This window comes from Uloborus diversus, chromosome 4 (genome assembly GCF_026930045.1).
Source record: "Uloborus diversus isolate 005 chromosome 4, Udiv.v.3.1, whole genome shotgun sequence".
Taxonomy (NCBI): domain Eukaryota; kingdom Metazoa; phylum Arthropoda; class Arachnida; order Araneae; family Uloboridae; genus Uloborus; species Uloborus diversus.
The window spans coordinates 30168738-30186847 of NC_072734.1; the positions used below are offsets into that span (position 1 = coordinate 30168738).

An 18110-nucleotide genomic window follows, 5' to 3' on the forward strand; every position below is an offset into this window, starting at 1 on the left:
CTTCTGATATTCTCTATTCTAAGGACCTAGAAATATGAGGGGGAAAAAGGAATGAAATTTTTACCTTAAATGAATTTCTCAATCATATCTAGTAATTAAATACCTAGTTTATAATAAGCAATGTCAGTACCAGCAGGGGTGGATACGGACTACCATTTTAGGGGGAAGGGGTAGTTCTGAGGAATGACCCCCAACACCTCCTTCCGAACTTACGGTTTTGGGTGTGAGAAATTCCTGAACCCGCTTGGGTCTCAGTAAAAAGCACCAAATTGGCCAGGAATAAGGCACCTAATGGGGCAAAAACTTTATTAATTAATTTCGTAAGCAATGAAAAGGAAGGAGTACTGTTTCAAATGTTTACTTTAAATTTTTTTGAATTAATTAAAAAAACTACTGAAAACGTTTTACATTTTATTCATCAATTGTTTGAACACTGTATGGATGTATAACAATGTCGACGGTTTAGGGGGGGGGGAGGTGTCATGACTCCCGCGGCTCTACAACTGTTTCCATCCCTGAGTACTATAGGTTGTTAAAACTAAATATCCCACACATTCTACTATTATTTTCATCCAACGCAGATTCGTATAACATTCAGTCCCCTTTAAGACAGTAGTATGCTCTGATGACAAGACGATTGACCTTGGACGAGTTCATTGTGTGTTTAGGTTGATAGCAGGGCAGTTAAAGTTTGGGCCCCAGGATCTAGGGTTACCTTTAGAGATCTTGTCATTTTGCTTGAACTTTTTGGTTTTAGGCATAAAAACTATGTTTTACCGTTTTTATATTTAATGAATATATTTTAATGAATATATTTTTGCTAAGCTATAAATTTTTTTTGTGAAGCAATCTAAAAAATGGATTTTGTTTTTCACGCACTTGTGTGACTATGTAAAAAAGAATAAGTTGGGAAGAAAAATGCTTCCCCACTCTAGCCCTCGATGTAATTTTCCTCTTTATGTTGTTAATCATCTTTCTGGTGCAGATGATTTTTATACCATTTTTTAAGAAAATGTTCCAAAAAATTATAATAATAATTATTAGATCGATTTTGGTATTTATTATCATATTTTTTACTTTACCATTTTTGAAATTAAAAATCGACGAACTTCAATAGCAGCATTTACAAAAAAAATTTAATAAATTTTAAGAATTGTTAGCTACGTCGTCTTGGGTTTTCTTGCCTAGATCTAGGGAATTTTATGAGATCAATCTTGGATTTTGCGAAAACATACCATAGGTGAAACGAAAAGATTGAGTTATTCTTTATTAGCCATTTTCTAATATTCATTTGCCTTATTTCTCCAGTGCAATACTTTCTGATAATTTATTAATTTACGGTTTTATTGTAACACGCGTGTGGGATTCGTTGAGGAATTTGTTGGGAATTTTTCTGAGAGTTATTGCTAAACATCAGTGGAGCACACAGGAATTTCTCATGGGGTGGGGCTCCAGGATCGAAGGTTTACCATTCTCATATCATCAGGGTTGCCACGCACCTGGAAAATATAGAAAACCTGGAATTGTTAGGGAAAATGAAAATCACCTAAAAAGGTCAGGGAAAGTCACAAATTATAGAAATTCCTGGAAGTGTCAGGGAATTGCTTCTCAATTTTTGCATCTGATGGGTGAAACTGTTGCGTAATAATGTGAAAGTGGTAAATGTCACATTTCAGATAAGCGAATTTTCCTGATATTTGAGAGGAAGAAAATGTAAGCTCATTTTTAAGTACTAAATGTAATAAGGTTATATATATATATATATATATATATATATATATATATATATATATATATATATATATATATATATATATATATATATATATATATATATATTTAAAAAAATCCATACAAAAAAGTTATAAAGCTCTGATTTATATCATTACATTTTATTTTGCTTCTTTTGAATTAAAAAAATAAATAAATAAATAAAACCATGCTTAGCCTAATTAGTAGTATTTTCCGCAAAGTTATGTGTGGTCTTACTATTATTTTAATAGCCTTCATTCCACTTTTTTTTTCTTTCTTTTTCATGAAATGAATGCTCATAAAAATTTAAAAGTCTCGAAATTTTAGCTTTTATCTGTTAAAACTTGTTCTTTAGGAAACATGCCGACATTGAAAGTGATTTCGCCGAAAATTGCTTATTATGTTTGAGATTTCAGTCCTTATGCATCCTTCAAACTTCTCCATTATTTCAATGGTTGGAAGTTATTTTAATTAATTCTGGATTAGAATGACTTTATTTATCTATTTATTTTTGCAAACTTTAACTGTATTGAGTTAATTAGCAATTACATATTTTTTGTAAAAATACTAAATTGTGAAAAAATGAGCATTTAATTTTTTAGTTCTTCATTTGCTTTTAAAGCCTTGGATTTGCTAAAAAAAATCCTTTTCAAATAACATAAATTTGAAGTCCATTTTAGAAGAATAGTGTAATAATTTTCTATATTCTTATGTACAGTCAGATCCTGGTTTAACAAACCTCTATTTAACGAACTTCGCGATTTAGCGAATTTTTCTCTCCCCCCCCCCCCAACTAAAATGAAAGCAAAAACTCTATTTACTGAATGATAAGCCCCGAATCTACAAATTATTTTAACAGCCAAAAAACATTTTTTTCCTTCTTTTTTTGTTCATCTCAGTTAGGAAATATTGGATTGTTTTCCAAATGATACATCCATCTTGTCCAAAGTAGAAATAGACGTTTCTTAGAACCTGCTATTTTCGACAGGCGAGGGGGCAACCAATGAATAGCGATTCTGATGCAAAAAGTGATAATGAAACTCCCATTAAAACGATTACTTTTTCTAATGCTTTACATCGCCTGGAAACTAAAAATATATCTCATACGGCAGGCTGTAAATGACAAATTAATTTCTTCTCTCCATAAAGTCGAAAGAACTATTTCGAGTCAAATATCAAGGATATTGTCAAACATCTGTTACTCAGTGCATTAAAATTTGAAATCAACTAGTTATCCCTTTATCACAATGCTCATAATTTTTTCACATGTTGATGTTGCAGTTGAGAATAGTGGTGATGTCAATGTTTTGGAAACATCCATCGTTATTTTTGTTATAACATTGGTGTTTTAATTTTGAATATCAATATTTTTTAAAAGATGTCACACCACTTGTTGAGTGTAGTATCAACAAGGGCATGTTGATCAAAAATGTTGGTTGGAGTATGATAATCATATTCCGCATCCAAACATTCGTTTGATTTTATCGACTGTCGGGTACAAAAAACATTAAAAAATATATATTTTTTATTTTGGTATTAATAAAAATATCGGAAAGCACAAGAATGAATGTATTTACTTTTCTCAGAGTTAAAAATAAAATAACGAAGTAAAGTAATCATAAAAGCAATTTATCTTTACATACCAGTTCGGTTTTGTAGAGGAAGAAAAAAAATATATATTTTTTAAAATAAATCTGAAATTATTGTTACCTTTGCTTGTAATCTCACCTTTGCTTATGCACTACATGCATAAGATTATAGTCAAACAAACAAACTCAAGGGCAATGGGAGGGGTCCAGACCCCTTGTGTGTGCTACTGCTGAACATACATTCTTGAAACAAAATCAGCAGACTCCAGTGCGCGAGATGACTAAAAGAGATGGTTGAAGGATCAATTATATTTTATTGGCGCATAGCCTATAACCGTTAATTACAATGAAACCGGCTTTCCTCACCTGCATGTTTAACAAATGAAATCGTTTAATGCTTCACCCCAGTGGCGTAGCGAGAAAAAATCATTGGGGGGGGGGGGTAATTTTTTCTGAAGTTTAAAGTATATATATATATATATATATATATATATATATATATATATATATATATATATATATATATATATTACTCTTTATCAATTAAACAACAAAGGACATTATAAACGAATTTCTTCTTTGAAAATACCTTGATCAATACTGCCGTCATAAGAAAGCCCTGTCCCCAAGAGAAAAAATGTTGCGCAAAACAGGAAAACATAAGCTTTTTACCGTCATAAACGCTATTATATTAAATGAAATTCTTTTAGCTCATAAACAGTACCCTTTAGGTACTGAAAAAATGATTTTTTGGGGCTCATGGGGGGGGGGGGGTCTGACCCCCTATCCCCCCCCCCTTGGCTACGCCACTGCTTCACCCATCAGAAATCATCTTATCAGAACCTGATTGTATTTGTGCCGCCCGATCAATTCTTAGCAATAAGCCAAGAGTTCATGCGAGCCCTTCCCTTTCTCAGTAGTGATACGAATGCGACTAAAAGGGACCCAAAAATCCTTTCATATTTAAATTCAATATTTACTATACTTGTACAAACTGCAATATAATCAGGGGTGTTAGTTTTCCGGGGCTACCACGGATTTCCGGGTTTTCCGAAAAAGCATTCCGGGTTTCCCAAAATGCTGTTCCGTGATTTTATTTTTTGCGCATTTTCTCCTCCTTCCCTGCCTTGCGAGCGCCAAACAAGAGGCGAAGGGGAGACGAGACCATGATGTCTAGTCCGGTTTCTGTAGTCGGCAGTTCAACGAGAAGAGCTTTATAGCCCCTCCCTTTTTCTTCCCCCGCAAGCGCCATAAAGCACTCCTTCAAAAATTTCTATGGTTCAATCTGTGTTAATATGACCCCTCCCCTCATTGAAGATACCCCTGGAAATGAAACACATAGTGTTAGTAACCTCTCAGGGTTTCGTTGCTTTTCATTTTCACTTTCAGGGTTTTTGATGTTGAGTTACTATCGCCCCTGAATATAGTTTCAATAGAATATGATAAGAAATCTTGTTATGCAGATACACGGAGTGATAAATTTAAACCACAAATAATAAAGAAATAATGAAAAAGAAATAGAAAATAGTTTAGCAAGCATTTTGTTTTCACTAATTTCATATTCAAAACCTAATAAATGCTCCTGTATTATCTTTCTAGGAAAACAAAAGCAAGAAGTTGGTATATCAATTTTTCCTCAACATTTTTCTTTTTCCGTTGTAAGGAACATTTTAAAAACATATTAGATTTAGCTAAAAAAGAATAAATATAAACAGTATGTTTTGCGATGATGAAATAAGCAAATATTAAATATGGGCGATTGGGCGAAACTAATATTTAGCATGTTGCATGTAGCTTAAAGTTAATTTTTTCCCGCACGCCTTTCCATGCTTAGTAAAGTCGAGCAGATAGTTATTAATTTATCGAATATTTCAATGATTGAAGATCTGAAAAACCTTGACTTAATGTTTTTTTAATTCGAGAATCACTCGCTGTTACGTAAATCGAGTACTAAAAAACGAAGTGCAAAAACTTTTGCCATCATTTCATCGATATTTTATGAAATTCGATTTCGAGAGTATTTAATTGTGTTACAGAAGCATACACTGGAGCCTGGTTTTTATTTGCCATTAAGGGTGTGCAATCCTTGTTTTCACTGTTCATTTATTGTTAATATTCATAGTTTCTCTTGTTCTATCTTTATAAAAAAGCAATGTAATGGATCATCCTCTTATATTAGTTTCATATTGATAATTTCGTATGGTTGTGATTTCAAAATTTAAGAGCTAGAATTGCTTTTATTTAAAGTTATAATGTAATTTAAAGTATAATGCTTTGATTTAAAGTTGTTCTTGAAAAAGAATATTATAAAAGTTAACTTTCTTTATCGTTTAACAAAGAAACTTATTGTCAACAAACAATTATTTTTAGATTTTGAATCGATTCGCTGTCAAAAGTTATTATGACTGGTTTATAGCCTTAGCTTGTCTATCATTCATTATCTTGAAAAGTATATTTTCATTGCTTGTATGTCTGGAACAAATATAGTTAACCTTGGGGCGCAGCATTGAGATAATGCAAACAGTAGCTCTGATTAAAATTTCAAACTGTGCATACTTAAGATTGATTATTCTTTCCAAGCTACGAGTGAAAGGTTCGAAATAAGGATGCAAAAGACAGGCATAATTGGTAACTTGCTTTTTTGTTTTAGTAGCCGAAATATTCTGCTTTGGCGTCAGTTTTAAAATGATTTAAGTAGCTTAAGGGAAGTTTCTTGCATAACGTATGAAGCGAAAAATGACGTCTGGGTGTAAAATTACGATTGTCAAATTTATTTTTTGAGAAAAAGTTTTCGCCTTAAAAATGACGCGGGAGGTTGAATCGTCAAGCTAAAATGTTTTGTTGCAAAATACGACTAACGTCCGCTTATATCGGACACTGGATATGACACATAAATCTTTGTTTGGGATTGTCCATAGAGGATGTCACTTTATTTTCCTTCAGGATTTTTCATCCCTCTCCCCACTACCAAAGTGTCACATTTCATGTTACCCCCCTCGTCACGCTATTTTTCTTGTAAATTACATATTCTTGTAAAAAATACGTGACGTCACACTTCTTGTAACCCCGTCCTTCCCCTTTGTCACAAACTGTCACAATTTCACGAACCCCTTTCCCACCCCTTCAAAGCGTAAAATTTTTGCTCACAGCCCCTTATTTATTTGTTTCAATACAAAAATTACACGGTGGAAATGTTGCTCTGCAACTCCATCGTAATTTGCAATGTTCGTCAAGACCTCCCACATGAAAATGTAGATAGAAAGAGAATTGGAATTCCGTCCACTTTGCTGAGACAGATTATTTCAACTAAACTCTCTCATTTGTTGCAGCAATCTGTGGAAGCCTTGCAGTAGTAGTGGCGTTGCTAGAGGAGCTCTGCTTATCATAGCATGCGTTCGGAGTGAGGGTAGTAGGTTGTATAGTTTAGAACTACACCTAACGGGCGAACTATACAGCTTGCTAACTTTCCTCGAGCCATGCTTCTGTCGTCATGGAGAACTTCACCTCCCACGACTCCACGAGGAGAGGACGGACGGACAGACCCACTGGAGCGCTAAGTGAATGCTCGATTCTCTCTTCTTATTGCACGTTTGGGTATGCCAAATGAACTATGGATTCTAGTGACTTTGCGAACAGTGTAATCACGTTTCTGTTCTACTTCGATTGCGGAGTTATGGCTTTTTTCTGCAAGATTATATGTTGATGTGCTTGTGTTTTATGTTCCACTGCGCCTGAAATGGAAATAAAGGTAATTATTATGTGATTAAGAGCTTTTCTTCTATATTTATTTTGACTGAATTTAATTTTACATAAGTGTTGAATGGTAAAATTGATTCGATAAAAGTTGATGTTTGTTTTGTTTCTCATGCTATGATTTAGCCTGGAAATAGTATGAATTTTCTAACTTTTTTTATGTGACAACTCTGTTTTGAAAATGAAATCTTAGGTAGCTGTCCCAACATGAAAGTTTATGGTATTTCTGAACTTCTTCGGCAACTTTCCAATTAATGGAACTTACCAAATATACGGATAACCATTAATAAGAACGGAAAATTTTCAGTAAAGTTGTGAGTATTTGGAACTTAAGCGAAAAGATCCCACCCACATGTTTGGAGGGAGAGGTGTTCAAAATAGAATCTTGTAAACGATTCCAACGAGTTCGGTAATATTGAATGGTCATTAATTGGTGTCAACATCTTATGGCTAAAATGCCATTCCGTTTAACCATGATATTCAGATGTGCTGTCGTTTATTCTTTGAAGTATCAATTTACACTTTCTTTTTAATTGATGTATATTCGTGTGTATATGTATCCTGCATAGTTCTGCGATCTGAAGCTTCGTACTTGTAGTTCATTAGTAGGATAATGTGGGGCAAAGTGAAAAGGTGACATATTTACTCTGCGTTTAGCACCACCTATCTGGTAATATTTTAACAATATAGTTGCACATGAAGTCTATTCCAGTCAGGAAAAAAACATCACCGAAGATTTAAGCTTATGATAATACAGGCAGTTTTCTCTCTTATTGTACTATTTGTTGTAAGTCAAAAATAATTTTTGATGATTATAAAATTCTTGTTATTAAATTTTAAATATTAGTTAAGACCTTGCTTTTAGTTAATATTAAGCTTATTTGTATTTTAAATATTTTGCTTAAGTAATCTACTTAAGTAAATGTGGGGCAAAGCGAAATAGCTCATTTCGTTTACGAACTCAATCCTTTACTAAAACACTCACGTATTCATTTATTAGTTAAATCATTTCCATTCCTTCAATTAATAATCACTTATATTTATTTCATTCCCTTGTTTTCTTATTTATTCACTCTTACTCACTCATTTATTTTTCTTCATAAATTAATAATTTAAACATTTAATCCTATTCGTTTATTGTTCCATTTTCTTCCCATTTATTTATTCAAAATTTTATTTACTTATTCACTTGATCAAAAATACTTTTTATAACCAAATAGAAAATATTTCATCTAAAAAAAATATTTCATTTTTCACTTTGCCACATGAAAATAAAGTGAAATTTTTCCACTCTTTTTTGAAGGCTCAAAATTGCTGCCAAAATAAAAAATATTGTTTCAATGAAAGTTTTATAATAAAACTAGAGGACCCGACAGACGTTGTTCTGTTCAAACTTTGTAAATTGAAAAGTTAAAAAATTTCAATAAATTATCAAGTGTTTGAACCGTTTTGTTGAAAAAAATAAGTAAAAAGGAAATATTTTGAGCTGCTTGGTGTCAGAATGCGTATATTTATTACAACTTGATTTATCTAATGCCGACTGAGCAGTTATTTTATTAACTTTTTTTTCTCCCGTACGTGATGGTTTGTTCCTTCAGCTATACTCAAAGGATAAAAAGCGTCCTCAGATATTAAGTGTAAAAAACTAACTACGCATCTAGAACAAACGGGAAATCCCGCTGCAACATCCCTCATATAAAAAAGAATAAAACAATCGGAAGGATATCGTTTAAAAAAATGATAAAGGTGAAAACAGTTCTCTGAATAAGCGAAAATCACTAATCCCCCCCCCCCTCTCCCGATGCAAAATAAACACACTCTTCAATTAAAATGACTAAAAACTCTTTAAAAACGAAAAGCAATTCTTTGCAATTTGAAATGATTCGCCAAATAAACAAAAAATACAATAAATTACATTAACAGTAGCTTTAAATGCAAACAAATGATCACGCAACTCTATTGTTTATAGCCGAAGTCGCAAAACCACCACGTTACTGTAATCCAGCCGATCAGTGAGCGAAGCCAACTCCTATCGATTAGCGGTCCGATTTTTAAACGAAAACTTTTAAAACTTCAAATATTGTCTAATTTGTTCTTTCCACCAACTCTTCCACTGCATTGATCTTTTGTTTATAGAACTACCCTGTTGTAATTCATCTGGACGAAAATAAAATTTGTTTCGTCTTTAAATTCCATCATCTTTTCCTTTAAGGATTATCAAACTAATCAGTTTATTATTAAAGTATTCTTAACATTGGTGCCAAAACTCAAATGAATTTGAGCCGAGAAAGAAATGTTGCTGGGGATGGTACTTTCTTATCATTTGGTTAGGATAACCTAAAGCACCGATCCCGTCACATGGTTCAACTACGACGACAGAACACACGTTTTGCGTAAACTTTACTTTGCCAGTACTTTACCTTAAAATATATGTCGGGACCTAAAATCGTTGCTTTCATGAAATGAAGGCTTCACTCTCTCTCTCTCTCTACGTTTTATCTATTCTCAATTGACATATCACAGTAGGAAAATTCATTACAGAAAGCAGTATTGACTTTCTTATTGTCCTTTGGCAACGGGTTAAATATTTTATTTCAGTTCTCGCTCAACAATAGGTTAAAATAAATATTAATCATTTGGGAGATTTTACCATCCAGTGTTTAAATTAATTAATTCATTAGCAAAAACGTTTCCGATTCGATCCATCGCGCTTCGAAACCATGCTTGCCACAACTTACGCACAAAACATTTGATCAAAATCGGTCCAGCCGTTTAAAAGTCTTATGGTGACAAACGTCCGCACAGAAAAGATTTTTATATATTAAGATACAGTATTTTTTCTTTTTATATACTGTAATTTTCAAAACAAATTTCCAATTTGTTCATTTTTAAAAAGCTCAGTCATCTTAGGCATTTCATTTTGCCCTCATTCCTCTACTTATTGGGGAAGAAAAAACTTTTCATTCATTTTAAGCACCACTCATTCGTCTCGAAACCTATCCCTATCAGGAATAACTGAAGCAGACTAAAATAACTTTGGCCATTTAAAAGGCTTAAGAATAACATACCTTAAACAAAACTCGGCAACTCGATGATTATATTTTTCTTACGTTAAAAGAATTTTTGGTATATATGGAACAGACATTTTGTAATTTCAGAAAACAAACGAAAATATTAATCATTAATTAGTGAAAGTCTTCCTAGAAATTTTGGTGTCTTATTTTGGTGAAAAATTAAATAAAATATTCAGAATTCCCCTGCTTCCCCCCACAGACCTAGATCTATAAGTTTTGCCCCCCCCCCCCTTTCCAACAAAATCTGTAGGGCATCTCCCCAGATGCCCTAATATACACTGTTGGCCCCAGAGGCCAACAGTGTATATTACAACGTTAATAAGACAAAGTGCTAGTTTTTTTTCAAAAAAAAAAAAAAAAAATATATATATATATATATATATATATATATATATATATATATATATATATATATATATATATATATATATATATATATACTAGCATTCCCGTACCCGGCATTGCTCGGGTAGTGGAATTAGCTGGGGTTAACAGTGCTTGGTGCACCTAGTTTCGAAAATCCCCTGTAATAATAATTACTTATTTTAATATATAAAAATCTTCTGTGCGGACGTTTGTCACCATAAGGCTTTTAAACGGCTGGTTCAATTTTGATCAAATTTTTTGTGTGCAAGCATGGTTTCGAAGCGCGATGGATCGAATCGGAAACGTTTTTGTTAATTAATTAATTAATTTGAACATTGGATGGTTATACCTCCCAAATGATTAATATTTATTTTAACCTATTGTTGAGCGAGAACTGAAATAAATATTTAACCTGTTGCCAAAGGACAATAAGAAAGCCAGTTCTGCTTTTTGGAATGAAATTTCCTACTGTGATATGCAGTGGCGGCTCGTGCCTTAATTTAGCGGGTGGGCTCGCTGTATAAAGTTTTATCAATGATGTTTATGCAGATACAATGGAGAGGACTGCAGTTAGTAATGCTGAACAATATAAGATAGTCTTTATTGCAGTTGTTTCATTTCTAACTTCTCTTCTACTTCAAAGTTGAAATTGTTTTAAAAAAATATCGACTTGAGCATTTTTTGAAAATTCAAGGTAAATAACCTAAATTTAATGACAAGACACCCACCCCATGCCAACTAGTAATAAACAACACACAGCATTAATTAAACTACTACATTACACTCTTGATGCCAACACGAGCACATGATCACGCAGAAGCTTTAACTTTCGTTTTAGCATGCTTCCTTATCTCAAATTACAAAATTGGTAACTATTTTTTTTTTCCAGAAGCAGTTTTCCTCAATCGCTAGTGCATTCTTCATACATCAAAATTAGAATTAATTATTTAATTTAATTAATTATTTTTATTGTGTGAAACTACATCACAATATCTAGGGGTCACATCACATTCATAGCATTTTTGTAAAACATTTCAATAAAATATGTAATTCTTTGGAATCTTTGTATGCGCTTACTTATTTACCAATAATTATTTTTCATGCCCTTTCATAAAATCAAAACACTGAAGAATATATCAGTTTTTTAAAAGTTTAAATTTTGAGATCTTGAATTCAAAGTATGGTTTTCACTATCGCGAATTGCGATAGGAGGAATTTCTTTTTTAACACGCTTTTATTAACTTCACCTGTATGTATGTATGTATGTATGTATGTATGTATGTATGTATGTATGTATCTTGTAACGGAATCTTGCAGCTCAAATTTCGCCCACTTCCCGCGATCGGATTCTTTTGAAATTTGGCACGCGAACTCAGACCCGATGACAATGCAATATTCTATAATCAAATTAATTAATTAACTCTTTTAATTGTTACTTTCCTCCAATTTTAATCAATATTTTGGCATAAATCCAACAATGTGAAAAAGGAAAAATTTAAAAAAATACATTAAAAAATGATCGCAAAAATTATTTAAAAATATCTACAAAAACCTTTCATTTTTCTGCATCAGACAAAATTTGTTCCAATGTTCCAAGGTAATTAGAACATGAAATATAACTGTTTTTAACTCATTTCATGCCAAAATTTAAGTGAGCCTTCAACTGGAAATTTATTGCTGATCAGACCATTGTTGAACAAAACTTTTATTCAAATGCATCTCAGATTTTCAAAGTAATATAAATATGATTTCCGCAAACATACATCGATGACTCACATTAGCTTCCTATCGCGGTGCCCTTGTCTTAACTTTAAGATATTACCTCGCACTCGTTTTATAAATAATTTCGTCGCCTGATAATTCTCCAACATAAGACTAAAAAACAGAAAAATAAAATAATAGTTTAAAAAACTAAAAAAACACGCTTTCGTAGCAAAAATGAACTAAAAAGTGAAAAATAATCTTTGGATGATAGTAGTTGACCAATCACTTAATTTTAATGTAATACAAAAAAGCGTGGGGGGCTTCTTATCAGTTGTCTTGAACTTCTTCCATTTGTTGTCCATGCAAAAATATACATAGACAGCACCCCACGCTTTTTTGTATTACATTAAAATTAAGTGATTGATCAACTACTATCATCCAAAGATTATTCTACTAATGGCTTTTATCGCAACCATATTTTGAATTCCTGACGTCAAAATTCATATGAATGCCTGGGGCTGGATGCTGGATATTATGTGCTGGATACTTTTTTCGCGTAAAAAGGATTGTGTAAAGTCCAGAAGGTCGTTAATAAATAATTCGATTCCGAGGCACATGGATGCCTGCATTACTGTCAGCCCCGCTTAATCGGGTAAAATCTCTAGGAACCAAATTTAAAGATGTAATGTTAGAGATCTCCCCCCCCCATAGATGTAATGTTAGAGATCCCCGCTTAATCGAATAATTTCTTCGGAAAATCGAATAATAGTAATCGGCTTTCACATATATTTTTGCTGAAATTATTTTTTGAATACGTTAAAAATAAATTAAATAGGAGCAATTACTGACGTAAAAACTTAAAATAGCATTTTTCGGCAAACGACGGGCGGGAAAAACAACATTAATTTTCCATCAAAACATTTCCATTATTCTATCTAGTTTCTTCTATAGTTACCAATGCCATTACCAACAGACAGTCAATAAATAAATTAAAAAACACAACAAAATATTAACATTGCAGAAAATAAGAAATTGATAATTATTGATTACGTAAAAGGCGGTAATTGAATTTAGAAAACTGTTCACAAAACACATTGAGCAAGGAATCCACTATTATGGACTTTCTCCAAACAATATGAACTGAAAAAAGGTGTAGATTTAGTACCTCAAGTTTTAAGTTGCATATTTATAACTTTCATATGTACTTGTATTATATATACTTAGTTATTATACTATGTTGTTGATTACTTAGCTTATTTAAAACGCTTTTTAATCAAAAACATTTTTTTTCTATTACTTAGATATTGATTTATTATTACGTTTTAAGCAAAAGTTGTCAACCAGGGAAGATAAATAAAATTTCCCAGCTTAATCGAATATTTCTTGAAACCGACGGTATTCGTTTAAGTGGGGCCAACAGTATAAGAATAGAAAAATAAAATCAAAGGCATACGTCATTCAACGGTCAAGTGAACACAATAAGCAATTCATGATTGCTCAAAAACAGTTCGAAATCAAGAAAAAGCGCACCTAGTGTGAGTGACCTAAAGTTAATAACTTTTTAAATAATTAAACTAAGCGTTGAAACTCTCTTCTTCATAAAGTTTGAAACAATCTGAAGTTTTAAAACAAACAATAAAAAAATCGAAAAGTTTGGTCATTTTTGAGGTTATGTGGCCCTACGCCTTTAAGGATTTAAAGCGATGTGCCGGATCAAATTGAAATAATTCAGGTTTGTTCCGCCTTAGAGTACTACAGAATAGAAAACACATATCGATAAGACCTATTATACGATTAATACTTATTACTTTTGCCAAATATCAGAACAAAAAAGAAATTTGAATAGATCTCGCCCAATTGAAGTTTTTTTTTTGTAAAAGTTTCGGACCAATTCAGAATTTTTCACACTCAAAACCAACTAGTATATTCGAAAACAAACTCTTCATTCAGAAATTCCGATCATATTAGTTCCAAACAGAAAAATAAATAAAAATACGCACGCATGCGATGCGATAGAATCGGAAGGAACCCATAAAATGGTAAATGCCAGTTCCAGATACTAACAGAAATTTAAGATTAAAGACAAATACAAAAGAAGGACGGTGGAAAACGATAAGAGCACTTTCATTCAGTGGGCTTGTCATTTTTTGCCCATTTTCGAACTGTTGTTTCGTACAAGTGACGTGTGTCAAATCCTTCCCCAACTGCTTTTGCCCTTCTACTGCTGTTGGGGGTAAAGCTATTTTTCGGAGGGCTAGGGAGCGGGAGCCCACACAGCAGAAATCGGAGTGACACGGACTTGCCGTTTTGGTGTCTGATTGAATCGTCGTGATTGGTTAGGTGCGGAGGTGTGGCAAGTCAATCGAGGGGCAAACCAGTCGCAGCCCCAAGAATCATTCCCAGAGCTTGCAAGCGAAACGCTAACATTTTAGAAGCGATATGCAAAGTGTTAGAGATTTAAAATGTGTTTCATGTCCCCAATTCGTTGTTTGTTTGTTGTTTTATTTATTTATTTATTTTTTTTTAGCGAAATACTAAACGTTATTTTGACATGATCTATTTAGTGGTGTACAATTTTTCTGGGTGGGCCTTGCCCACCCGGCCCATAGTGACGAGCCGCCACTGGTGATATGTCAATTGAGAATAGATAAAACGTAGAGAGAGAATGAAGCTTTCCATTTCTTAAAAGCAACGATTTTAGGTCCCGTGATATATTTTAAAGTAAAGTACTGGATGGTTCACGCAAAACGTGTGTTCTGTCGTCGTAGTTGAATCATGTGACCGGATCGGTGCTTGAGGTTTTCTTAACTAAATGATCAGAAAGTACCGTACCTAGCAACATTTGTTTCTCGGCTTAAATCCATCTGAGTTTTGCCACCAATGTCAAAAATACTTTAAGGATTATCTAATTAATCAGTACATTATTAAAGGATAAAATGATGGAATTTAAAGCCGAAACAAATTTTATTTTCGTCCAGATAAATTACAATAGGGTAGTTCTGTACACAAAAGATCAGTGCAGTGGACGATCTTTATCTTTGGTGGAAAGAACAAATTAGGCAATATATGAAGTTTAAAAAGTTTTCGTTCAAAAGATCGGAGCGCTAATCGATCGGAGTTGGCTTCGCTCACTTATCGGCTGGATTACAGTAACGTGGTGGCTTGGCGACTTTGGCTGTAAACAATAGAGTTGTGTGATCATTTGTTTACAATTTAAAGCTACTGTTAATGTAATTTATTGTATATTTTGTTTATTTGGCGAATTATTTCCAATTGCAAAGAGTTGCTTTTCGTTTTTAAAGAGTTTTTAGTCATTTTAGTTGAAGAAAGCGTTTATTTTACATCGTCAGGGGTGGGGGAGGGATGAGTGATTTTCGCTTATTCAGAGAACTGTTTTTACCTTTATCATTTTTTATACGATATCTTTTTCATTGTTTTCTTCTTTTTCATATGGGGGATGTTGCAACGGGATTTCCCGTTTGTTTTAGATGGGTAGTTAGTTTTTTACACTTAATATCTGAGGACGCTTTTTATCCTTTGAGTATGGCTGAAAGAACAAACCATCAAGTACGGGAGAAAAAATAGTTAATAAAGCAACTGCTCAGTGGGCATTAGATAAATCAAGTTGTAATAAATATACGCATTCTGACACCAAGCAGCTTAAAACCTTTTCTTTTTACTTATTTTTTTCAACAAAACTACTTCAAACACTTGATAGTTTATTGAAATTTTTTTACTTTTCAATTTACAAAGTTTGAACAGAACAACGTCTGTCGGGTCCTCTAGTTACCTATAATTTTTCCTAATTTTGGGAGGATCTCGGGGTCCCTGGACTCCTTATATATATGCCCTTGTCCGTAACCGAGCTTTAACTGTTATTAACGATCCTTTTAAAGTATTGATTATCTTTGCAAACACAGACCATCCACATTTTATTGTTATACCTATGTTTAATCAAGAACTTCTTTGTATATAACATTTTTAGTTTTTTTTCCTGGTGCTATAAACATTGGCCGTGTGAAAAAAGTCTTCTCTTAAATCGATCCCTGCTACTTTTAATGTATGTCCTTGTGACTTATTAATGGTTATTGCAAAGCAAACTTTAACAGGAAACTGCACTCTTCTAACTTCAAAAAGGATAGTCCGCCTGTGATGATGTTCTTAAAAACTACGTTTCTAGTTTTGAAAAAAATAAAAGCAAAAGACAAAAATATTATGATTTGACTTGAGAAAAGCCTCGAAGAATCACGTGAGAAACAAAAACAATATCAAATTTATAGTTCGCTATCGACCAAAAGCTGAGATGAAGTACTGAATAATGATTTGAATGGAGGAAAGCCTTCGAAAATAAGGAATTTGAATTTCAATGATAGGTTTTAATTTCGCAGAAATTAAGAGGTTTTAATTAATTTCTCCTGAACTAATTGAGATTTCAGAAAATCCTTTCTTAGTGGTTACTTTCGTAATCATGCGGACATGCCTGCCAAATTTCAAGTCTGAAGCTTCAGCGGTTTCGGCTGTGCGTTGATATATATATTATATATACAGTGAAACCTCCGAATAGCGGACAGTCAAGGGACCAGACGTTTTGTCCGTTATTGGGAGGTGTCCGCTATTAGGAGGGAACTACTTAATTTACCTTTTTCAAAATGGGCTGTTGTTCCCTTTGTAGAACACAGTCAAAACAATTGCGAAAGGTTTACTACATTTTACGTCAAGCGTAATTAATCTGTTTTTTTCCTTATAAAGGTATACTGGCAGCACATATTTGTCTTAAAAACCATTTAATCAATTAAAAGTAATCAATTAAAACAGTTTGACATCTCTTTTTTGCATTACCAACGGCGGCGATTCGGCGGAGCAACTCCCCCCCCCCACTTTTTATTGTTAATTTATTTATTTTATCTCGAGTATCACTATTGCATGATTGACAGTTGGCAATATGACCTTGAATATGGGCAAATCTTTTTCATTTCTAAAAATTAAACAACCGAACGAAACCACGGCGCCATAAAGCAGACTACTACCGGCGCCGGTCTGCTCAATTGCATCTCCCGAGAGCCCCAGTTAGAAAAAGCGCCCAGTTTCCTCTTTTTTATCTTAACTTTTGAATAGTTATTGTGTACAAAATTCATTAAAATCTTAAGAAAAAACGTACGTTAATTGTTAGACCTGACATCAGTTTTCAGTTATCTCTGCTTCAATACTCTCAGAACTAGCCGTTACAAAATTATGACTTTTATTTTCTTTTTCATTTTTTGCTGCCCGCAAAAAGTACTATGCCTTTTAGTTCTTTTTTTTCCTGCCCCCAACTTTTAAGACCCAATCGCTGCCTCTGCCCATTACCACCCTTTTAATTCCAAGAAACAGTGATAAGGAAATGACGGGGGGGGGGGGGGGAGTGGAATATCAGTTGTGGAGGATGAAAAGCTTTGTAAGGCAAGCAGTTACTAAGATATTCTGTGACAAGAAAAAAAAACGGAAGTGCTACGATCGCAAGGGAAATTTTTTTGTGAAATAACTGTCCGTCATTCGGAGTGTCCGTTATTCAGAGTGAATTACATGGATTGGCCTATATTGAGGGACTGGGACTTGCAAAAATGTCCGTTAATTAGAGGTGTCCGTTATTCGGGAGTGTCCGTTAAGGGAGGTTTCACTGTATATATATATGTATATATATTATCTCAGGACATTGATTTTTATATATTAATATATATATATATATATATATATATATATATATATATATATATATATATATATATATATATATATATATATATATATATATATATATGTATCCCATTAAGGACATGCCCTCCCCCCTTGCACTGCGGGGTACGCAGATACGGGCCTGCCATCCCATCCTCAA

General features: G+C 33.2%; 1 long non-coding RNA gene across 1 annotated transcript in view; it reads left to right on the forward strand.

Moving 5' to 3' along the window:
* LOC129221239 (uncharacterized) overlaps positions 1-6876 on the forward strand; it is a 74310-nt gene extending 67434 nt beyond the window's left edge. The window contains exon 4 of the long non-coding RNA XR_008580488.1: positions 6671-6876. This is a non-coding gene — a long non-coding RNA (uncharacterized LOC129221239). The remainder of the gene's footprint in view (positions 1-6670) is intronic.
* Positions 6877-18110: the final 11234 nt, after the last annotated feature.